Genomic DNA, 26,032 nt, shown 5'->3' with positions numbered 1-26,032 from the left:
CAGCTCTCTTTTCTTTTCTTTTTTCCTTCAGCTGAAGCAAAATAGATAGTTTGTTTCTTGTGAACAATGTGTTGGATTCTTCTGTCAAATGTATTCTGCTGTCATCTTCCCTTTTATGGTGAGTTCCTCTGGGTCATACTCCCAGCTATGATTGTTAATTGTGCATTTTCCTCCATCCTATTCTCTTAAACTTTTTCCTTTTCTTTGTTTCCCATCCTTTCCTCAAGAGTTTATTTTGCTTAAGACTAATTCCTTTCTAAATTTGCCCTCCCTCTTAGTGCTCCCTTTCTCTTCTCTCCTTTCTCTTTTGTTTCCCCTTTGGGTGCTGTTTGCCATTGCCAAGACCAAAGTGGAGGGAGTGTTGGTGCATGATTTTCTGTTTGCAGATGATCATGCACTCAATGCAGCCTCTGAAGCTAAGAAGCAACAAAATATGGATCAATTCTCTGCTGCTTGTGCTAATTTTGGCCTAACAATTAACACCAAGAAAACATGGCTGCTCCATCAGCCACCACCACACAATTCATACGTGGAGCCATCGGTTACAACAAATGGAGAAGTTTTGAATGCTGTGGATAAGTTCACTTATCTTGGTAGTGTACTTTCCAGGGATGTATACATTTGTTAATGAGGTTGATACATGCATTGCTAGAGTTAGCTTAGTGTTTGGGAGGCTCCGAAGGGAAGTATGAGAGAAGAGAGGTATTAGACTAATTATGAAACTGAAGGTCTACAGAGTCATGCTGACCTCATTGTTGTATGCCCATGAAACCTGGACAGTCTACCAGTGCCATGTCAGGAAACTGAATCATTTCCATTTGAATTGTCTTAGTAAGATTCTGAAGATCACCTGGCAGGATAAGGTACTGAGGTCCTTACTCTAACTAAACTTCCAAGCATTCAAACTCTGCTTCAGAGAGTGAAACTTTGATGGGCTGGCCATGCTGTTCGAAAGCCAAACATACAATTGCCAAAAAGACTGTTTTATGGAGAGCTCACACAGGGCAAGTATTCACATGGTGGTCAGAAGAAGCGATACAAGGACACTCTCGAGATGTCTCTCAAGAACTTTGGAAGTGATTGTGACATGGGAGACACTGGCACCAGACCACTCAGCATGGCATTCCCACATTAGAGAAGGTGTTGTGCTCTATGAGCAAAGCAGAATTGAAACACCTCAAAGGAAATGCAGGATGGGCAAACTCAGAGTATCCACCCCAAATGTTCACACAGACTATTTGTGCCCAATCTCTGGTAGAGCATTCGTAGCTCTTATTGGTCTGATCAGCCACAGTCTGACACATTGAAACTTGACTCTAGCATAAAGTCAAGAGAATGAAGGACAAAAACCAATGAATCAGTTCTAAACCCAGCTAAGTTTGTGTGTATTTGTCCCTCTTTTGACTAATTCATATAAGTGAGCTTCAAGTGTCACCTTTTCCCTTCTTCCTTCTTTGTATAGACTTCTACTTATGCACCCCAAGTACATGATTTTCCTCCAACTTTCCCCTCCCCTCTCTTTCCATTTTTCTTTTAAGCTAATCAGAACATATAAGAACCATTCACATGTCCTCTATTTCATTCGAAACTTCCTCTATGACCCCTGATGATGATGATATAGTTCCAAGAGAATAAATGTTCCACTTCCCAATATATGTAAACACCTTATCCTTATTAAGTTTCTTATGATTAGTGACATATTTTGGCAGCAGGGTGGTTCAGTGGATAGAGAACTGGGCCTGGAGTCAGAAAGACCTGAGTTCAAATCTCACTTCAGATCCTCTCTAGTTATGTTACCCTGGGCAAGTCACTTAGTCTCCCCCTGCCTCGATTACCTTAAATGAAAAGTCAGGAATATTAAGAGAACCTATTTCCCAGGACTGTTGTGAGGATCAAATGAGGTAATCTTTGTAAAGTGCTTAGCACGATGCCTGGCACATAGTAGGCATTATATACATGCTGGCTATGATTATTACCTTTTTGGTTTTTTTCTTGATTTCTGTCAAAATTTCTACTCAGCCATTTTTTTTTCATCAGAAATGCTTAGAAGTCCTCTATTTAGTTAAAGATCCTTCCCCCCACCTTTAGGACTATGCTCACTTTTTCTGGGCAAGTTATTCTTCCTTTTAAGCATATATTTTTTTGCTTTCTGGAATAATATGTTCTAAACCCTCTACTCCTTGATAGTGGTGACTGCTAAACTTCGTGTAATCCATATGGCTCCCTAGTGCTTAAATTCTTTTTTGGGAATTTTGAAGTTTTTATTTTGGGATTTCTTTCAGGAGATGACTTTTATATTCCTTCTATTTCTACTTTTTGCTATTGTTCTAAGAGGACTGGACAATTTTCTTTTATGATTTCTTGAAAGAAGGTGTCTAGCTCTGTTTTTGGTCACAAAGTTCAAGTAGTCCAGTGATTCTTCAATGATCCCTTCTGGATCTGTTTGCCAGGATAGTTGTTTTTCCTCTGAAGTACCTTGAATTTTCTTTGATTTTTTTTTTAGTCTTGTGACTTTGTCTTTATATTTTTCATTGTCTCATGAAATCATTAGGTTTTGTTCACTCTTGTATAATTTTCAGGGAATTTGTTGCTTGGGCAAAGTTATAGACTTCTTGCTGCAGGCTGTTCATTCTTTTTCCAAATCTTTATTCCATAGCTCTTGTTTTCTTTTCCCACTTTTTCCTCTAGCCCTCTCATTTGGTTTAAAATTTTTTTTAGCTCTTTTGTTCAAACTCTTCTTTCATATGTTTCAGAAATTCTAGCTGAATTTGTGTCCAAGATATCTTTTCCTTTGAGCCTTTGCTTCTAGATGTTTTAGAGTCATTCTTTTCCTTTGGGTTTATGTTTTAAACATCCCTGTCACCACAAGAGCTTCTTATGATGGGATTTTCTTTTGCTCACTTTTCCAGCTTCTTTCCTAACTTTGGATTTTGTGTAAGCATCTATGGTAAGCCAAAACTCTGCACACTTCTTGGGAGAATGTCTGGATTGGATTTTTTTTTACTGCTTTCTTGGGGTGGGGCATTGAGTGTGGTATTATTTTAAGATCTCAAGAAAAACCTCAGGCTTTAAGTGTTCCTAATGTGTTCTGATTCAGGGAAAAATCTAATCACTTTTTTTTCCTGGTCTGAGCTCTGCAAATTCCTTACCTGGATTTAGGTCTAAGCAATACTCTTGTGGGCTTTGCCCTTTTGGAGTTTTCATAAACTACTGCTGGATTCAGCCATTATCAGCCAGTTGGAAAGCTTTACAGGCTCAAAATGGCAGAACTGTAAGCTCCCTTTTGATCTCGGATTCCTCACCTTATGATACTCATGTAGGCTTCAGATTGGATTGGATGCTAGAACTGAAATCCTGCTCAGAGCCACAGTTATTGTTTGCTTCTAAACTTGTTCCTAGCTCAGTACATAGCCTAGGGCAGGCGTGGGGGACTTCACAGGACAAATCCCCTTAATAAAGTTCTGTAAAACTGGCACTCAGTCAAAACGCTGCACCCAAGGACCTAGAAGGCCACATGTGTCCTGAAGTCTGCAGCCCTAGGACTTAACACAGCTAGGTGCAAGTCCCTTCTTCAGTTCTCCCTGGATCTGCGACTTGGAACCTGGTAGTGAATAGCAGAACTGATCATCAGCATCTGTTTCTTTATCTTGGTCCTGGAACTTTTTCTTGCCTAGGTCTTCTTTCCACTCCTGTGTTGGAACACGCAGTTTGTGGCACCAAACCCCACCCCCAGTGTCCATAGACCTCTCTGACTTTTTCTCTATCTGGACCTTGGCTCAACAAAGGACTCCCTTTTTTCCTCCTTGGATTTCTACATCAGGACTTGATCGGGTGCATTTTCTAGATCTTTGTTGAGAAGTTGTTGAGGGGAGTACTGTACTGCCTGTTACTAGGCCACTGTGACTCTTCCCTCCCATATAATAGCTTTGTGAAGAAAAACATGAGTAGGGGGCTTTCTGGCTGCCTGAAGAGATAAAAATGTTTGTGAAGCATGTGGAGACAGTTCACAGAATCACAGAATCTCAGAACTGAATGGCCCTCCTAGGCCATCTGGCTGTACCTGCACAGCAATACATTCTGGAACATACCTAGCAAGGGACCATTTGGCCTCTGTCTGAAAATCTCCCCGGAAGGGGAATCTGTTCCTCAGAGAGGAAATTCATTTCATTCTTGGACAGAACTGAATGTTAGAATATCTTTCCCTTTAATGAACTGATATCTGTCTACCTGCCAATATCATATTTTAAAAGTTGAAAAGTAGTTAATGGTGACCAGACAAGAACCAGAGTGAACTCTCTCTGCCTGTTTGTGCCTAGTCCTTCATTACTCTGGGCAAGTACAAGTGACTCCTTTTTTTGCTCTTTGTCTCATATGCTGCTCATTAGGTGGCTACAGTGTTTGCCAGTGTTCTTTTTGCAAGTTGATGCCTGGGTGGTTGCTGCTTCTCATTATAATTGGTATAGACTCATCTCTTTCTGGAAGAGTGCATGCAATTCTCTTCCCTTTGCAGAATTAACCAAGAAAGGAAGAACCTCTGTAGTAGGAAGTCATTGATGCCGATCCCGGTATAACTCACTGGATGGATCCTATTTCTTTGTCGCTTAATGATTGAGATTATTTTTTGAAGCTTTGAAAATAAACCCCATTCAAGATATGGCTCTAACTTCTTGGGCTTTTAAAATTTTGAACAATTTTCTTTGTGTGGCCATATGTGTGGATTCCACTGGTTTGAGTTCCAGCTGGAGCTTTGCCATAAAAAAGACTAGTCTTCATTGTGATTAAACATTTATAGTCATTAAATAATTTTTACCCAATAAGAAAAAAATATTTTGGTGCATGTGTGTATGCGCAGCTGTGTGTGTATCTATGTATTTAAGGAGACAGGAAGATGATAATTTGGGGTATAATACCCAAGAATTGTCTTGATCATTCTGATTAAGTCAAAAGGATTTAAAACCAAACTGTGTCATGCCGTGCTATAGGTCTGCTGCTTAGTGTTATGGGCAGTGCAGCAGAAATAGAAGAAGTCTGGCCTACTGTGAGATTCAAATATTGTGAGATTCTGATATAATGGGGCAATGAAAGAATTAATGGAGGATGAAACGGTGACTGAAGTTTTTCTTCTCTGCTATGCTTAAAGACCATAACAGCTGAAGTATCTAGATGAAGAGTTCTTGAGTTTTCTTATCATTATGTTTAAACATTGCTTCAAGGAAACTAGCCACAGAAAGACAGTGTATACAAATAGTTGTGAGTATGTGCTTTTGACCTAGAACGGAATATCTCTGTGCCCTCTGTCAATTCTAAATTTCATTGTTCATCTGGTCGATGGGGAAGATTAGTTGAATACTTTTTGAGGCTTTGTGTTGATTTTTGCATTATTGAAAAATCCCAAGGTGTTATAGGTAAGTGCCCAGTTTGAGATCCATGTTATACAGCCATTTATTTATAGAAGGAAGTAAAAATTTAAGCTGGGACAAAATCAAGAAATAAACCATAAATCACAATGGATTCACCTTTGCTTTGTGTTCTTATCTTGTTGATCTGATGTTCTTTGAAGTTTTCGGGGCTAACATTTCTAGGAATTAAGGTTCTAGTTTCCATATAGAAACAAAAAAAAAAGATAGCCATTAAACTAGTATATAAGTGACTGTTTTTAGAAATTTTGAATATAAATAGTTCATCTTATTATAGGGCTATGGACCTGACATGACTAAAATCTTGAAATACAATAGCCATATTCATGAAAAGCCTGATATAATAAGGTTTACCCAGAAGGCAGATGTTAGGGCAAATATTTTGAGGGGATTCTATTACATTAACTTTTGTGCATAAAGTAAAACTGCTTGCAATATGATTTGTCTATAATTGTGGGGCTTACGTGTCTATAGTCCAATACATATATCTACATATATACACATGTGTGTATATATGTACATATACATACACACAGGATAACTACAATATTAACAATACTAATAATCTTTGCATGAGATGTAGCATAGTGTAGTGGGAAGAGCTCTGGACCAGTCATCAGAAGAATAGAGTTTCAATTCTAACTCTTTATTATTCCCTATTTAACCTATATAAAGCTCGTTTCTACATAATTGTTTGTTTGCATGTGCTCTACCCTATTAGACTGTGAGCTTCTTGAGGGCAGGGACTGTCTTTTGTTTTTCTTTGTATCCCCAGAACTTTCCATAGTGCCTGGGACATAGTAGGTACTTAATAAATACTTATAGACTAATTGATTACTATCTGTATGACCTTGGATGAGTAACTTAACACCGTCCCCCCCAGATTTTTCATTATCTGTAAATAGAGGTGCAGTCTCATCCATGCTTACATCACAGGGTTGTAGGCTCGAATGAGATTGTAGAATCCCAGGATAACTTTAGAGCTGGAAGGGACCTCAGTGTCCACTGGGTACAAACCTGTCATCTTTTAGATAAAGAAATTGAGGAACAGAAAGGATAAGTGACTCATATAATAACTGTAATATGATTTGTAAAGCCAATATCAAACTCATTCATAGATCAGTTAAAAGGTTATTGTGAATGTATGGTGAGAAAAAGGTTAAGCTGCTAGGATCTTGGTGTTAAGACTGAATTTTGTAGAAAAGGACATTTTGATGGTACGATACATCTCCAGGATAACTTGAATTTACTATTTCACTTTAATGGTATTCCAACTGACTAGCCTTTATTTCTTTAACACAGGGTAAATTGGAGTAAATCTTCTTATGGAACCAATAGATTTCTGAAGTGAATCAAGATAGTGTTCCTTCTATCCAAGAGTGATAGCTCTCTGCCGACAAGTTTGCCACATCCTTATCTTCTTCCCTTTATGCTGGAGGGAATAGTGTATAAATTGCCCTCTGGGGAATAGCAAGAGTGCTGACTCATCCCTTCTCCATGTCATTACAATAAATATGAGATGTCTTCAGTCTCATTTCTTATGAAGTACATAGAGCTATTAGGACACTGGCTTTCTTTCTGCTGATTTAAATTCAGTGTATGCGTTTGATTGGGCTCTAAAGCTCACCCCTACCTCATTAAGGCCGTGCAAAAGTGTGGGGAAAGGCCTATAGAGGCAGCTCTATTATAGCTGTTTGCTTGATTACGTGTAATATCAATTAATAAAATTCACTGATTATCTAATAAAGTGCTGGATATTTATATGTTCTACAGTTTGCATTCCACAAGGCCAAGAAATCATAGTAGGAGGACAGAAAGCAGGGACTCATGATATGGGCAAGGAAGTGCCAGCCAAACATCTGGTGACTCTCAGTATTCTTTTGGAAATGATGTAAATCCACAGAATCTGTGATTTCAGTTTTAGGAGTGAACTCTCTTCACCAACTCAAAATGAGTCCTAGATAAGCCCTAGTAAGTCACATGAAGTAAATAGAATCTAAGTCACTTTTCTGAGGTCACATAGCTACTGTCTCCTTCCTTCCTTCCTTCCTTCCTTCCTCTCTCCCTCCCTTCCTTTGTTCCTCTCTATCACCCTTCCTTCATTCCCTCCCTCCCTCCCTCCCTCTGTCCACATGGGGAATCATACACTTACATGTGAGTGCCCTGCCCAAAGGAATATACATTTTGATCACTTAAACTTCACAAGGTATCTTGGGGGTTTGGTGGATAGATTTTTTTCTCTTCTCTACTTGTATATTCTATCATTTAAAAAAGAAACCAGGACAATTAACTCTTCTGTCCCATGTAGTTTCATTTATAATTTGTTGAAATGGAGTTCTGGAAAACCAGGCTTTGATAAAGCCCACTGAGATTCAAATGGAGCTACTTGACTATGCCTTAAACCCAAATCTCTCACTGATTGGCCAATAATAGGTCTCAGACCAAGCCTCACTTTGTCATTGTTTGGGTTTTGATGGCTCAGAGTAAGTATAAGTAGCAATTGTTTATATTCTGGCCAGAAACTGTGGGGGTCTTCCCCTCCCTGATTGATCTTTTTTTTTTGAGTAGGCAAACTAGGCCATCTTTTATCTCATTTCTTACCTAATCTTAAATCACTGAATGGGTGTTGCCTCAGTCAAACTGAGTCTTGGGAAAGACTTAACTTAAAAAGGCCAAGGTCTCCTATTACATCTGGGTCCATCTCTGATTATCTTGACCTAAGTTTTGCCACTGGACTCAGATGATTAGAAAAGAGAGTGAGGCTGATGACTTTGCACAGCCTGTCTTCATTTAAATCCAATTCACTTGCAAATCAAGACATCACCTTCCTGATGTCGTTGGTCCTCTTCAAGAAAGAACAATGAACAACAGCAACAAGTGTCAGAGACAATATTTGAACCTGTCTTCTTGACTCTAAGCCCAGTTCACTATTCGTTATGCTGTGCTGGTTTTGAAAATATTGATTAAAATTTCTCTAGGCACTGTCTACAAAAAAAATTATAGAATTATTAGCTTCTAATTAATCAACTTCTTCACCCATGGTCCTGAGTGCCAGGAATTGTGCTGAGTGTAAAAAAAAAAACATAATGCTTAGATCCATCACTGCATGATTTTTGAATGAGCAAAATTTAACCCAATCTCTTCATTGTACATGCCAATCAATAACATATCTGAGAGCAGAGAACATTAGTAGTTTTACCAACTAGTATTACAAAACTATGAATTATATTCTTTGGTTTTAGTGAAAATCCATTCTAATTTCTTTATGATACAAAAATTTTGAGAGTTATGAGTACTCAGGCTAATAATATGTCACATTTATGTAATGTTTTGAGGTTTGCAACATGCTTTCCAAATATTATTGCATTTGATACACACATACACTAACCTGGGAAGTAGGTGCTATTATTATTATCCCTATTTTATGGGTGAGAAAACTGAGCCATATAGAGGGTAATTACTTTGCCCAGGGTCACACATCTAGTAATGTTGGAGGTCAGATTTGAATTTCCTCCTTCCTGACTCTATTCACTGCATCATCAGTGCCTGTTGAATTGATGCCTGGGTCTATTGTACCTCAATAATTTTAAGATTATTAAATCTCCCATCAGAATTTTCATTATTTTGATTTTCTGTGTATAAAATATACTACCAAATTCAGGTAGATATGTAACATAGTGTATTGTTTGGTATTCACAAAACATGAGAAGGGAAAATAAGATTTTTTTATTACTAGAGGAGAATAAGTCCTTTTCCCCTTTAATGATAGAACACATTGAGTCATCATGCTTAATATGACCTCTCGATGCCAGAAAAAGCAGACCAGATCTTAGATCTGACATAGCTCAGTGGATTGGGAGCTAGGGTACATAAATTCTTTAAGAAGAATATCTCAAAATAGATATCCCCCTTTTTAAAAGAAGAGGAAGTGACCCAATGGATTCTTCTTTTTTTTTTTTTGCTAAAGATGCATATCATTGTTACCTGGATGTTAACAAAACAGGATGTTTTATAAAGTCATGAAAATACCCTGAATGGTGGTCCCAACATATTGCCTTTCCTTATGTATTAGTCATCAACTCCCTTGTTTTTCTACTTGGTCCTTATTATGATTTTTGCATTATTTTCCTTCTAATCAGTTTGCATCTAGGAAATATTTGGAAAAGGTGAATCCTTAATGTCAAACCATCCTGTAGTATAGCAAGGATAATTTAATATTCTCCATTAGATGTGTTGTTCAATAGCTTAGCGCTTTGCCAACTGCTTATTCAGTTCTAACAATCAGCTCATTGTGTATTAATAACCGATTCCTATTGATTACTGAGTTGAGTAATTTCTTTTACAATGGCATGAGTAACATTTTGTTTATTTTATGGCAAGCATTGTATTTATAATAGCTGCATTGTAAATAGGGCTGCTATTAGGAAAAATCATATTTTTTCACCTCTATGTGTTGGAGAAATGTCAAATTTCTACTAGTGGTGATAACAATTAGCTGCTTAAGTAATTAATAATCTTTTTTTTCTGGGTGGTAGTGTACGAATCTTGAAAAACGTTTAAAAATGGATCATAATAACTGAATGTTTTCTGAACTGGTCCCTCAACCCAGCTTGCTACAAGTTAGTACTGGGAGATCTAATGTTGAGTCACAGAATCATAAAATTGCAGAGCTTGAAGGGATCATTTAATCCAATTACTCTTATTTCACACATGAGGAAACCAAGGTCCATTAACTGTTTCTTATGCTGTGACTTCTGTCCATGCTCTGTTCTCCTTCTTAACTAAGAAGGTAAGGGGGCTCAATCAACAGTTCTCCACTTTCTGGGTTATCAGAGGAGAATGAAAATTTAAAAAAAAATGAAAAAGGTACTTCAAAGTGAGGAGGAAAAGTAGGAGAGGTGAAAGGGAATCCTTAAAATGTGTCAGAAAGTTGGAGGGTAGAAGAATATAACACAGATGAAAAAAGGAAGAAGGACTACTTTATGCTTACTTGTCCTAAGTAACAGATATAGGGCCCTTCCTACTAAGAAGGAAGTTGGACCCTCTAAAGAGGAAGCAGCTGTTTGCACTTTAAGATATGATAATATGAATCCACAAGTGCCACCAGGAGAGAGGTCATTCACTAAAGGTGCAAAGAAAAAGAGCTGAGTGGTGGTGATTAGTAACTCCTTTTGGGGGTGGGGGAGAAACACTGAAGCGTTTATTTATGGACCTGATTTAATGATGGCAAAATCTGCTGTCTTTCCGGGGCATATATCTGGGGAAGGATGGAGAACTTCCCAGACTCATGAAACCTGATGACTACCAGCCCTTATAATGATTTATGTGGGGACAAATGATGCTTCCAAAGGAATATGGAGAGTGCCAAGGAGTATTGTGAAATCCTGGGCAAGATATCAAAGAGGTACAGGTAGCATTTACATCAGCATTGCTGATCGAAGGCCATGCATTCAGAAGAGAAAGGTTGGTGTGGTAAGTACATAGTTGTCTAAGAAAATGGTATCTGAGAACAGGATTTTGGTTTATGGGCCACAGTAATGATGAGCGCTTTGGACAGGGACAGCATCCCTAATGAGGGATTGCAGTGTGTGTGTGTGTGTGTGTGTGTGTGTGTGTGTGTGAGACACATATACATATTCAAAGATCACCAACAGAGCCTAAGCAATAAAATCCAACCATTCTTTCAGTACTTTGGCCTTTTGTCTATTCATTCAAACTTCATGACTTGAGTTTATCCCCACTACTGCCCTCATATCCTCTTTCCTAAGTTTCAAAACCTTATTAGTTATCACATACACATATCTGGCATACACACACACACACACACACACACAGAGGCACGCACATAACTTTGGTTAGTGAAATTTTGAATTATGGAATCATAAAACTGTAAAGCTTAAAGCTATCGTTTAGTCCATAGGTTCCCAAAGAGGATGATACTGCCCACTGGAGAGCATTGGAATGATCCAGGGGGGTGGTAGTAGCCTCAGGTGCAAATGTGGGCCATTGAATAAAAATAACTGGGCAGTGGAAGCATAAGGAAAGAAGAGAAGAGAATTTTGAAAAACTTTATATATGTTTCATCTGTTGTATAACAGAGTTAAAGTTGTAGTGATTACATTATTTTCCAAGTAAATACATAAAATGCGAGTTATAACCCATCAGTGGTCAAGTCCATGGACAAGTTGTAAGCAAATGTTGGCAAGAGAGTGTGTTGTGCATTGTGCGGAAGTCCTGCATTGGCAGGAACATGGACATGTAATAACTTTACAATACAGTACTATATGGTTTCATGATACAATATTGCACCATCAAAATTTCAATGTAGGAGCCATCCCCCCAATTTATAATAAATTATTAAATTTAAGATGCATCATTTTAAAAAATTACATCATTTTGAAATGATGCAAATAAAAAAAGATTAAAGTATTAAAGTAGATTTCCAAGGGGGTGCTGAGTAATTTTTTTTGAAAAAAAGTGGGGTAGGCCAAATAAGTTTGGGAATCTCTGCTTCACTCTAACCATTCACTTTACAGATGAGGAAAATTGAGGTTGAGTAATGAAATTTTATATTGTGAATTTTGTGCATGCTTTGGTATTCCTCCTAGAAGAGAAGGTATTAGCCTGGGTATGCAAGGAAACCCTTTGCGTATGTATGTACATATGTGTATATATGTATGTTTGTATATGTCCATATAATATATGCATATGTATGTATACATATACACATATATAAATGAATGGTCCCTTATTATGGAATATTGCAAATCTAATTAAAGGGTCTTTATATACATAAAATACTTTGCAAACCTCAAAGCTATGTGAATATTAGATTGATAGTAATAACAATAAGCTGAAGGGGGCATAAAATTTCTGCCAATTGAGAAGCCATACTATAAGAAAAATAGCAATAGAAATCCCTAATACTTCTCAGAAGACAAAATCCAAGGAAACAGCAGCAAGAAAAGCCAGTGCCTTAGATGCTAATATACTTGAAGTCAAAGTAACAAGTAAAATTTATTAGAGATCCTAATGTAAGGAGGCAAGTTTGACTTCACAGATATCAAAGAAGCTTGGTAGAATGGGACCCATGATTGGAATAGGACTCCAGAAGGGCCTTATTCAAGAGGAATAGAACAGGTGAGGGTGGGGGTGGGGTGGGTGGAGGGAGGGAGGAATTATTCTCATATTAAGGAGATATTTTCAAAATGTGGATTTGGGGATGGCAGATTTGCAAAGGTTCTGAGAAAGGAGATAGGTAGGAGCCCATGGACAAAATTTCTGAACAGAAATTCAAATTGGGATCAATGAGAAGCTCTCAGGAATGAGGCAGAAGAAAGAAAAAATTCCAATGAAGAGGAAGAGTGAAGCTGTTTAAAGAGATCAGTGTTCAGGTAACTCAGTGGCCAACTTAGATTGATGGATATGTATACAAAAGAAGAAAGCAAAGGTCGGTAATGGAGCTGGGGCACAGAAGCATAACATGGTCCTATAAATATAAAGTAAGGATTGGTAAAACTTGGAAGGAAGAATGCTAAGGGCAAAAGAAAGTTTTTTTAAAAAAATCATTTTGGAAAAAAGGTAATCAAAGAAAGGGTAGGACTTTTTGTGCATAGATGGATAGAATGATGATTACAGTTGATGGAGGGAAGGCATAACTATCCAAAACTTATTTTGCTTCTGTGTTGCTGCCAAGTGGATTTGTACCTGAAATGGACAAAACAAACATGAATAATAAAGCACTGAAACTTAAGGAAGAAGATAATATGAGAGCATGTAGCTGTATGGGATGAGTTCTAGTTACTAGGATTGAATGAATGAACTATAGGCCAAAGTACTGAAAGAATAGTGGGTTTGATCGCTTTGTCAGTGATCTTTGAAGAACTGAAGAGAATAGTAGTGAGTTCTCAGGACAATTGAAGGGAAAATGTTTTCCTAAATTTTGAAAAAGGAGAAAAGAATGGAGTTTGTAAATTCAACGTCAGTGAGTTTGACTTCTTTAATGCTAAAAATCCAGTATATTGTTCTAAAGGATGGTTAATTAAAATCTAGAGAAAAAGAGATGGTGATCATAAAGGCATAAATTGGTTCTCTAGAACAGGCAACAACCGATTAACATCATTTCTTGTTTTTCCACAGGATTGTTAGATTGGCTAATCTTATCAGGGGAATTCTTGACATATAGGTTATCTAGATTTTAGAAAGTTATTTGGAAAAAAGTCCCTTAGATAATATTACAGCACAATTAGTTGGATTCATAATTGGTAGCAAATTCTGTGCTGGTCAGCTTAACTTTCATTTGTGACAAAATTCCATAACATGTTTCTGGAATTATGTAGCCGTTAGTAGCTTCATTTAAAGAGGTAAAGATGTTTCAAGTGAAGTGTGTTCTTAGTCATAAGCTGGTCAATATTTGTGTCAGTGGCTTATGTAAAGACATAGCTGGTAAGCTTATTAAATTTCCTGATGAGAAAAAGCTGGGAGGTATGGCTAACATTTTCAGTGTCAAAATCAGGATCCAAAAGGCATAGACAAGCTTGAATATTAGGCTGAATCTATTAAGATAAATTTTAATAAGGATAAATGTTGGGTTCAAAACCAATTTGGGTTGGGTTAAAAAAATCAACTTTGCAAATATAAGATGGGGGAGGTATGTCAAGGTAACATTTCATTAAAAACACTTCAGGATATTAGTTTATGGTAAACCCAAGAGGAGTAAAAAATGAAATATGGCAGCCAGAAAAGCTAATGAAATTTTAGGCTGCATTACAAAATAAGGATGATGTCCAGAACACAGGAGGTGATAGTCCCACTACAGTCAGACCACTTTTGAAATATGATGCTAAATTCTGAGTGCCACATTTTAAGAAAGTAAATTGAAAACATAGAGAGCACCCAGAGGGACACAACCAGGATGATGAGAGTGGGGTGGGGCTTGAGGTTGTGTCACATAAGGATTAGTTGAAGGTACTGGAAATGTATACCTAGGAGAAGAGAAAGATAAGGTAATACATGGCACATAATAGCTGACTGAAAATATTTGAAGGATGGGTGGGTAGAAGATACATTAATGTTTTTTTTTTTTCTCTGTTTGGCTCCAGTAGGCATTACTTGAAGGAATGGTTGGAAATTGCAGTGGGGCTGATTTCAGCTGTTGTAAAAGAAAAAAAGAAACTCCTAACAATTAGAGCTATCCAAACACGGAAAAATCTACCATGGGAAATAGCAGGCTGCCTCTCGCTACATGTCTTCTAGTAAGGTCTGGATGAGCAATCCAGTGATGATGATGTATTTGACATTCTTGTTCAGGAAAAAATTGAACTAATACAATGTCCCTGATGTTATTTCCAACTTTGAAATTCTGTGATTCTACAAAAGGTGAGGTGTCTTATCTAAGGTTAATACAGTCAGTAGGTTGCAGAGATAGGACTAGAACTCAATTCTTCTAACTCTTCTAATTGGGGAGCAGCCCAGTGCTCAATCTGTTACAAATGCTCCTTTGTGTATGAGATTCAGATTTCAATCTGGTAGACACAAAAAGGAATACAAAAACATGTCACAGCTACCAGATTATTTTCTCTCTAAAACCACATGGCCATTGCTTGGTACTGTAATCCAAGTAAAACTAGAGTTGTTCTTAAATGTAGGATTATTAATTTGGGTTCTGTAGCTGAAGGAATGGGACCCAAGAAACATGGATGCTCCAGGAAGATGGGCTTAGTTTCTCAATTTAGAATCAGAGAATTTTAGAAATAAAGGGGGCTTTAGAGACCACTAAAACAACTTATGAAGGAAGAGGTTATCCACCCTCAGAGAAATAGAGGATAAATAAGTATAGTAAGGTAGAAATAGGTTCCTCCAGAACAGGCAATGACCGATTAACCTCATTTCTTTTTTTACAAGATTGCTAGGTTGGCTAATTTTATAAGGGAAATTCTTGACATATAGGTCATCTAGATTTTAGTAAATTATTTGAATACATAGATGTATATGAATGTATATGCCTATATATTCGTTTGATTATATATAAGTATATGCATGTGTATATGTAATATCTCTTTGTATATGTACATGTGTGTACATGTATATGCATGTCTCTGTGTATGCATACATATATGTATATGTGTATATATAATATATATGTATACACATACATATATGTATGTGTATCTATCTTTATCTATATATCTATATATCTTATATCTATATAATCTATATCTATATCTATCTATATCTATATCTGTGCTTAATTATAGCCTTCATGGGGCAGGAGGAAAGGAAGAGGAAAAAAGAACAAAATAAAAAAAAACAAAGTAAATGAGCAGTAAGAACAAAAGAAAACTTACAAGGAAACAAAGAAAAGATAGACAGCTCTGAACAAAATGTATAGTATTTATTATATATGCTGCCTTAAAATGGAACTTGATTGCTGTATATTTTGAATCCTCTTTTTACATTCTGCTGTGTACATAGCAATGCTTTCCCCCTTTTCTTATTTTATATTTGTTTTAATATTTAGGTTTATAATATATTTTTCTTTTCTTATTGTGTATTTAAGCTTTAATATTCAAGTTTAAATTAATTAAAAAGAAAAAAAGAAATAAAGGGGCTTTAGAGATCACCAAAACAACACAGACATTTCACTGAATTTGTCACTGAGCTGTAGCAGCGATAGTTTGTTCATACACACACACACACACACACACACACACACACACACACACACACACATTACACACTTGGGCAGCTAGGTGGTGAAGTGGATAGAGTGCCAGGTCTATAGTAAGGAAGATTCATCTTCCTGAGCTCAAATATAGCCTCAGACTCTCCTGGACAAGTCACTTAACCCTGTTTACCTCAGTTTCCTCATCTGCCAAATGAACTAGAGAAGAAAACGGCAAACCACTATAGTATCTTTGCCAAGGAAACCCCAAACGGGGTCATAAAGAGTCACAACTTAAATGACTGGACAACACCATACACACAATTTATAGATATATGTATATCATACACACATGTATAGACATGCATGTATACATATGTGTGTATACCTGTGTATAAGCTTTTATTTTTGAAGGGCAGCGGGGTGGTACAGTGGATAGAGTCCTGGGCCTGGAGTCAGGAAAACTTAAGTTCAAATCTGGCCTCAGATACTCACTAGCTGTGTGGCACTGGGAAAGTCACTTAACGCTGTTTGCCTCAGTTTTCTCATCTGTAAAATGAGCTAGAGAAGGAAATGGCAAACCACTTTAATGTTTTTGCCAAGAAAACCCCAAATGGGGTCACCAAGAGTCAGGCATGCCTGAAATGACTGAACAACACAACTTTTTCTTTGAGCTATAAGTGACAGTGAGCACAGATTGAAGGATGAATGGATTATAACCTCTCCAGAACTCCTTGACCCACTGCATGCATCTTCCTGCTCTTTCTCCTTTTATTCACTCAAGGAAAGTATAACTGACAGTCTGGGAGTACCTACTCGATGTGAACTTTGATACAACCAAAACAGGAGCTCAATAATGTATACTGAGAGCCTAGTGAGACTGCTGAGCTAGACCTTATGTTTCTTGTTGGAGTACATTTGCAAATTTGATTTCCTTGGGAAGGAATTGGCGTGCTGCTAACTGTCCAGATGAACTTCAGTGAAAATTGCCACGTGTCTTTATCAGTTACATTTTTCTTGCTCAGCCTGTAACTTTTAATACTTTATGTTCTACAAATCCCCATGTGCTACACAGAAGGAAAGCACTCTTTGAAAAGCACTCTCTCTCTACTCACTGGCTTTTTGATGACGTTTCGTTGTTTCAGGAATTTATAGCTGTAAAGGACCTCAGAAGTCATCTAGTCCAACTCCCTCATTTTATGGATGTGGACACTGAAGGGATGAATAAATGGTAGTGTTTATTAAACAATATGTGGTAAGTACTGTGCAAAGCACTGGGGATACACATACAATATATAAAAAGACAACCCTTGCCCTAGAGAGCTTACATTCTAATTGAGTAGATGGTATACATAGAGGAGTTTTGACCAGGGAAGGATATTTTGGTCTGGGAAGTTGTGCTTGTCCTTCGTTCTCAAAGAGGACCATGACATTGGGGAAATGACTTGCAGTTGACTTTGATTTGTGTGAGGGAGGGCTGTGCAAGGTCACCAGCCTCACTTTCTCCTCCAGAGCCATCTGGGTCCAGTGGCCTCATATTCACCAGGACGACTGGAGATGGCCCAGGATGCATTGCAAGACCCTGGCCCCTTTTATGCTAAGGTCTTTTCAGGTTCTCACTTTAAGTGAGGTAATACCCATTCAGTGAATAGGCCTCTTTAAGAAGTTAATCAAGGGATGGCACCTTTAATCAAAACTCAAAAAAAAAATCAAACTGGGAGGGGAAGATCCTCAGGGTTTCTGGCCAAAAGAGAAACAGTTACTATACTCACTCTGTGCAAGGAGGGCAGGGACCTATTGTTCAATCTATAAGCTCCAGAGTGAATTGGGTTTAAGGCTTGGTTTTTGAGAAAGAAACCTAGCCAGAGTTGAGGAAGCCCTCAGCCATTGAAATGTACCTTCCTTTGGTCAGAGGAGGGAGAGGGAGAAGTAGAGGAATGATGTGTGGAGCCATAGGGGAATAGATTGACACAATCTTTCCAGAAGCAATAACAGAGTTGACTTGATTATGACTTTAGAAATGGCAGTGATGGTGGTGAGGCTGGGGAGAGGGGAATGGTGATATCTGATTAGTGCATGACTATTTATGAGGCACACTAGATGAAATAAAGCATCACTGAATCTCAGGCCTAGAAATAGTGGGTGACTGAAGCAACCACTCATCAAGACAGTAGACTCCAAAGGTGAGAGTTTCTAATGTGAAAGTCCTTCATTAATTGGTTTCTGGACAATTGAGTGATTTGTTTATACAAATTACACAGCTTGGAAGAGGTAGAACGGGTACTTGATCATCTGACTCCAAACCCATGTTCTCTTCTTAACAAGGACAAAGTCGATGGTCAGGGCCTCCTTTGGCAAACTTGCATAAAGTCTTAGGAAGCATCGGTCTCTTAAACATGACATCCACCTCCTTGGGCTTGATCATATAAATCCCTCTTCTTGTCAAGTTTTTTTTGACACTGGAGCATGCTGAGCACTTTGGACAACAGTTGCTTTTAGGTTCTAATCACTTAGTCACTGAGGCAATGTTCACAGCAAATCACCTGTGCTGAGAGAAAGCCAGAGAAATTGTTGCATGATGAACTAAAGCAAGACAATTGTGCCTAAGATGAGAGGAGAGAGTGCTTTCAGGGAATTCTGCAGCACAGTCTGAATTAGTTCTGAAAGGTGGGAGACAATAACTCAGACAACTCATATTGATGGGAAGATGAGTGACTGATCAGAACAAATGTCATGTTGACTCAGCTTGAAGCAGAGACTGAGATGATGTCTGGCCTGGTGGGGAATAGGAAAGTATGTGCCTGTGGGGGAGGGTAGAATTAAAAAAAATGAAATGTTTTTAAAATTCCAAAGAGAGGAAGTATGATGCAGTGGATGGATAGCTGACTTTGTAGTCATGAAGACTTGAGTTCAGTTTATGTTTTGACACATACTGGCTGTGAGTCCCAGAGCAAATCACACTGTTTCAAAGGTTCCAGGGAATTCTGTAAGACTATAAGCTTCAGAGAAGGTACTGATCTGCACTGGTAGAGTGAATTTCCTTACCGGGGATATTTTAGGTGGTGAAATCTAAGGTTTAGTTTTTTAAAAATATCCAGAAAAACTAGTGAAGATATTTAGCAAGAAATAGTTTTTTGACCTTTCATGGACTTTTAAAACAACTTGTAAGTGTTAATAAGATAACAGATACAATCTTCAAATATGTTGATTTTTGTGTGCTTCATTCTCATGGGAGAATGGGGTCAAAATCATATCCCTCTTTCTTTTAAAAACTTGATTCTCTGTGTCAAGGGATTAAATAGTGTATTGGTCTCTGGTTAATGATTTCTAGCTTTCTGTGCTCCATACGTTGAGGAAAATAATTCCACATCCTCAATCAACAAACATTTTATTAAGTTCCTATATTTGCCAGGCACTGTGCTAACTACCAGGTGACACAGACAAAAGAGAAACTGTCTCTATGCTCTAAGAGCTTAGATTTTAGGTAAGAGACAATGTGCACATACAAGTGTTGTGAGAAAGATATGATACATATAAGGTGATTTTAGGGAGGAAAGCGCTAGCAGTTGGGGGATAAGAAAGCTACCTGCAGAAGGTGGAACTTGAACTGAGTTTTAGAGAAAACAAGGGATTCTGGGAAGCAGAGGTGAGGCGGGAGAATATTCTAGGTGTGGGGGATAGCCAATGAAAGGTAAGACAGAAGAAGGAGTGCTATGTATAAAGAATAACAAGAAGTCAGTATTGCTGAATGATGTAGATAGTGTGGAGGGGAATAATGTATATGAAAACTGGAAAAGTAGGAAAAGGTCAGGTTGTGAAGATGTTTGAATGCCAAACAGAAAGGTTTATATTTTATCCTAGTAGGGGTTCTAAACCTGGGTTCTGTACACTTTAAAGCATATATTTTGATTATTTCAATATAAGTAATTTCCTTTGTATTTTATGCATTTTATTTTATGCATTGAAAAACATTATTCTGAGAAGTTTATAGGCTTTCCCAGTCTGCCAAAGGAATCCATGACATAAGACATATTAAGAACCCTTAATCCGAGAAGTAATAATAAGGAGTGATTGGAGTTAATTGAATAGGGTGCTGACATGGTCAGAATTGTACTCCGGAGCATCACTTTGGTAGCTATGTGGAGGACATACTGGAGTGGAAAGAGATTTGAGACAGGGAGACCATTTAGAAGGCCATTGTAATAAGCTTGGCAAGAGGTGATGAAGGGCAGTGGCTGTCAGAGTGGCGAGAAAGGGACATAGATGTAAGTCTTTGTGGAAATAGAAAAGACAAGATTTGGTAATTGATTGGATATGTGAAGTGGATAACGAGGAGATGAGGTTGAATCCAAGGTTATGAACACGCATAGCTGGAGAGACAGTGATATCTTCAACAAAAGAGGAAAAATCAAAAGAAGGGAGGGCTTTGGGGAAAATATAATCAGTTCTGTTTCAGATATGTTGTATTTGAGAAGCATGTGACAGACCCAGTTTGAAATATCCAATAAGCAGTTGGTACTATGGGACTGTCTTTCAGGACAGAGACTAAGGCTGTTATCTGCATAGAGATAATAAATGAACCTATGGGAACCATTGAGATCACCAAGTGAGATTGCAGAGATATAAGAGAAGGAACCCAGAATAGAGCCTAGGGGCGCGCTGCCAGTTGGTGTGTGTGACAGTTCACTTGCCTCTGATTAGCTTCAGGTGGTTTCTGTTGATTAGCAACTGCTGATTCACTGACCGTGCAGATTGTTTATTTTTCATGAATCTTCATTTTAACATTTATAATATGAATATTAGAAAACTGAGTCATATGTAGTAAGACTACTGATGAATAACTAGTCAAAAGGATTATAAAGTGCTCTACAAATATTAGATTCTCATGTACTGGCAAATCTCAGGTAAATACCATTGGAACTAACTTTACCATATGAAATTGTGCATCTAATATAGATTCTTCTAATGTCTACATCTAGTTTACCCTCTATGAATTGCTGCCCTGTTTATTTGCCCTTTTGGTGGATAAAAATCACATTTTCAAAAGAAAACAACTCCCATGTTTTCAATGGAATTGAATAAACATTTATTGTGTACTACATACAAAGTACTATGCTAGATTCCAGCATATAAAAATAAAAACCAGGATAAGTACCTGCCCTCAAGAAGTTTACATTCTAATAAGGAATATCCTTACTATATGATGAAATGTACACAAATAGTTATTTTTGGGGTCAGATTTTGGGAGAGTGGTTCGGTTGTGAAAGAATTCACTTAGACCTTCTCTGTAGCCATTGGGAGGTTTATTACATGAAACAAATGGGCCTCCTTAGCAAGAAAGCTAAGTGAGACCCTGATATTTGGGGGAGTTATGCTTATATACAGGTTTCATATATATGATAATGCAGTTTTTGAGGTTTTTATGGGGGTTAAAGATTAAAGACAGGACAAGAAAGGATTTTATAACATAGGATGAGGGAGACAAAGGGAATTCTTTATGGTTTAAAGATTTAAGGGCAGGGCAGAGGGACACAGGTTGAAGATGAAAGGACTGGGGGAATACAAGATAAAGGAGAGAAAAGCAATTCTTTTGGTACAGGTTCAAGATATGGGGGAAAGGACTTTAATATACCCTCAAGTCACAGGACAAGCTACAGGGCTTCACAAAGTACTGGAAAAGCAACCCTTAATATTCTGCTTAACCCTTAGGGTGCCATTTGTATCCATATCAGTTATGATACAAGGTCAAATGTACTAAGGATAAAAAATGGTCAAATAAATTTCTAACAGAAATTTGAGGAGAAGAGTTCACTTTCAACTAGAGGCAGCAAAATCTAATAGAAGACACAGTATCTGAGTGAGTCTTGGTGTCCTGAACATGTTATAAAAGCCTCATTTCTAAATCTGAACTCATTATCTTTTCCCCTAAACCCTTTCCCCCTTTCAAACACCCCTCTTTCTATTAAAGGAACCACTATTTTTCCAGTATCCCAAGTTTGTGATTCTGGGTTCCTCTCTCTCCCTCACCCAACGTGTCCAATCAGTTTTCTAGTCTTGCCATTCCTATGATTCTAATAACTTTTATATATATCACCTTCTCTCCACTCACACAGCATCCAAGTTAGTAGAGCAGCCCTCCCATCATCTCTTATCTAGATTGTTTTAACAGCCACCTAATTAACCTCCTTGCCTCAAGTCTCTCCTTACTCTGGTCCATCCTCATCCTATGTATTGCTGCCAAAGTAATTTTCCTTAAGCCACAGATCTAAGCTTGTGACTGCTCCACACAATCAATTCCAGTGGATTCCTTTTGCAATACAAACTCCTATGTTCAGTTTTTAAAGCTTTAGGTAAGCGGACCCCAACCTATCATTCCCAGACTCATTGGATATCACTCTTCCTCCTACTTTCTATGATTCAACGAAACTGGTCTTCTCTCTATTCCTTATATATGACACTCCATCTCCCACTACTATACCTTGGCACCATCCATTCTCAATGCATGGAATACAATCCCTCCTTATTACTACCACATAGAATCCCTTTCTTCCTCTAAGATGCAGTTCAAGCACCATCTTTATGGAGTCATTTCTGATCCCATCAATTGTTAGTGCCTTCCCTTACAAACTATCTTCTATTTAGTATTTTTGTATATATTTGAATTTATTCACTTTATTTTTATGCTGTACATCTTTTTGCATGTATTTTGTCTCCCCTGTTAGAATGTAAGTCCATGGGTGCAGAGCCAAGATGGCAGCTGGAAAGCAGGGACTTGCCTAGGGCTCTCCCCCAGGACCCTCCAAACACTGATAAAAAATGGCTCTGAACAAATTCTAGAACTGCAGAACCCATGAAATAGCAGAGGGAAGCAGGACTCCATCCCAGGACAACCTGGAAAGTTGCTAGGTAAGCACATGGAGCTGTGAGCAGAGCAGGGGAGAGCCCAGCTTGGGCTGCGCCTAGACCAACCAGACTGGGAGCCAGGTGGAACAGGTCCTAGCAGCCTGAATCAGTGAGCTGTGGCAGTTACCAGACTTCTCAACCCACAAACACTAAAGACAACAGAAAAGGTTAGTGGGAAAAGCTGCAGGGGACAGAATGAAAGGAGTTCAGTGTTTGGCCACTGCCCCGGGGCGGTGGGGGTGGTGCAGCTACAGAACTACAGCTGCAGTTGCTTCCAGCCCCAGGCACACCTGGTGGGAGGAATTAAGTGGTGGATCAGAGCAGGAGTGCAGAGCCTGCTTAAGATCTGTGTCTGGTCCAGGTTGACGGTTTTTGGGGGAGGAGGAGCACTGGTGTGGCAGAGATTGCCATATAGAAACAGCTCTGAAAACAACAGTGCATCCCTTCAAGCTTGGAACAAAGTACTCTCTGCTCTACAAGCAGTCATACCCTGACAAAAAACTCAAGGGTCAAGTAGTTGGCTGGGACCATGGCCAGGCAGCCAAAATGGACTCAGATTCAGACTCAAACTTTGGAATCTTGTTTGGTGACAAAGAAGACCAAAACATACAGCCAGAAGAAGTCAACAAAATGCAAGAGCCTACATCAAAAGCCTCCAAGAAAAACATGAACTGGTCTCAGGCCATGGAAGACCTCAAAAAGGATTTGGAAAAGCAAGTTAGAGAAGCAGAGGAAAAAATGGGAGGAGAAGTGAGAATGGTGTGAGAAAACCATGAAAAACAAGTCAATGACCTGCTAAAGGAGACCCAAAAATACTGAAGAAAATAACACCTTAAAAAAAGACTAACTCGAATGGCAAAAGAGCTCCAAAAAGCCAATGAGGAGAAGAATGCCTTGAGAGGCAGAATTAGCCAAATGGAAAAGGAGGTCCAAAAGACCACCTAAGAAAATACTACCTTCAAAATTAGATTGCAGCAAGTGGAAGCTAGTGACTTTACAAGAAATTAAGATATTATAAAATAGAACCAAGGAATGAAAAAGTGGAAGACAATGTGAAATATCTCACTGGAAAAGCCACTGACCTGGAAAATAGATCCAGGAGAGATAATTTAAAAATTATTGAACTACCTGAAAGCCATGATCAAAAAAATAGCCTAGGTATCATCTTTCAAGAAATTATCAAGGAAAACTGCTCTGATATTCTAGAGCCAGAGGGTAAAATAGAAATTGAAAGAATCCACTGATCACTTCCTCAAAAAGATCCTAAAAAGAAAACTCCTAGGAATTTTGTTGCCAAATTCCAGAGCTCCCAGATCAAGGAGAAAATACTGCAAGCAGCCAGAAAGAAACAATTTGAGTATTGTGGAAACATAATCAGAGTAATACAAGATCTAGTAGCTTCTACATGAAGGGATCGAAGGCTTGGAATATGATATTCTGGAGGTCAATGGAGCTAGGATTAAAACCAAGAATCACCTACCCAGCAAAACTGAGTATCATGTTCCAAGGCAAAATATGGATTTTCAATAAAATGGAGGACTTTCAAGCTTTCTCAGTGAAAAGACCAGAGCTGAATAGAAAATTTGACTTTCAAACCCAAGAATCAAGAGAAGCATGAAAAGGTAAACAAGAAAGAGAAATCATAAGGGACTTACTAAATTTGAACTGTTTTGTTTACATTCCTACGTGGAAAGATGATGTGTATAATTCATGAGACCTCAGTATTAGGGTAGCTGAAGGGAATGTACATACACATATATATGTATACATATATATGGTGGGAACATACATATACATATGCATATACATACATATATACATATACATATGCATATACATATGCACATACATACATCCATATATATATATGTACACACACACACACACACACACACACACACACACACACACACACATATAGGCAGAGGGCCCCGGGTGAGTTGAATATGAAGGGATGATATCTAAAAAATAAAATCAAATTAAGGGATGAGAGAGGAATATATTGAGAGAGGGAGAAAGGGAGAAATAGGATGGGGTAAATTATCTCACATAAAATTGGCAAAAAAAAAAATCAATTCTTTCGGGAGGGAAGAGGGGGCAGGTGAGGGGGAATGAGTGAATTTTGTTCTCATCTGTTCTGACCTGAGGAGGGAATTACATACACACTCAATTGGATATCTTACCCCACAGGAAAGAAGGAGGAAGGACATAAAAAAGGGAGGGTGAGATGATAGAAGGGAGGGCGGATAGGGCGAGGAGGTAATCAAAAGCAAATACTTTTGAAAAGGGACAGGGTCAAGGGAGAAAATTGAATAAAGGGGGACAGGATAGGATGTAGGTAAATATAGTTAGCTTTTCATAACATGATTATCATGGAAGGGTTTTGCATATCGATACATGTGTGACCTATGTTGAATTGCTTGCCTTCTTAAGGAGGGAAGAGGGGAGAGAATTTGGAACTCAAAGTTGTAAAAGTGGGTGCTCAAAAAAAGGTGTTTTTGCATACAACTGGGAAATAAGATATACAGGAAATGGGATATAGAAATCTATCTTGCCCTACAAGAAAGTAAGGGGAAAGGGGATTGGGGAGGGGAGAGAGGGGTGACAGAAGGGAGGGCTCACTGGCAACAGGGCAATCAGGATATATGCCATCTTGGAGTGGGGGAGGATAGAAATGGGGAGAAAATTTGTAACTCAAAATCTTGTGGAAATCAATGTTGAAAACGAAAAATATTAAATAATAAAATATGAAGAATCAGTAAAAAAAAATAAAGAATGTAAGTTCATTACGACTAGGAATTGTTTAATTTTTAACTTGCATCTCCAGCACCTAGCACTGCATCTGGCACACAGTACATATGTAATATATTCTCTTTGATAGATTTATTTTAATAGAAATGTAACATACATGAGAATAACACTTAAGTACCCAAAGGCAAGGGGCAGGATGAGGTATAGGAATGGATTATAATTCAACTTGACTGAAGTGTGGAAAGGATGAAAAAAGAATTGTGAAATAATGCTAGAAGCAGTCATATTGGAATCTATT

Source organism: Trichosurus vulpecula, chromosome 7 (genome assembly GCF_011100635.1).
Source record: "Trichosurus vulpecula isolate mTriVul1 chromosome 7, mTriVul1.pri, whole genome shotgun sequence".
In the NCBI taxonomy this organism is placed as follows: Eukaryota; Metazoa; Chordata; class Mammalia; order Diprotodontia; family Phalangeridae; genus Trichosurus; species Trichosurus vulpecula.
Note: the sequence above shows the minus strand (reverse complement) of the source record.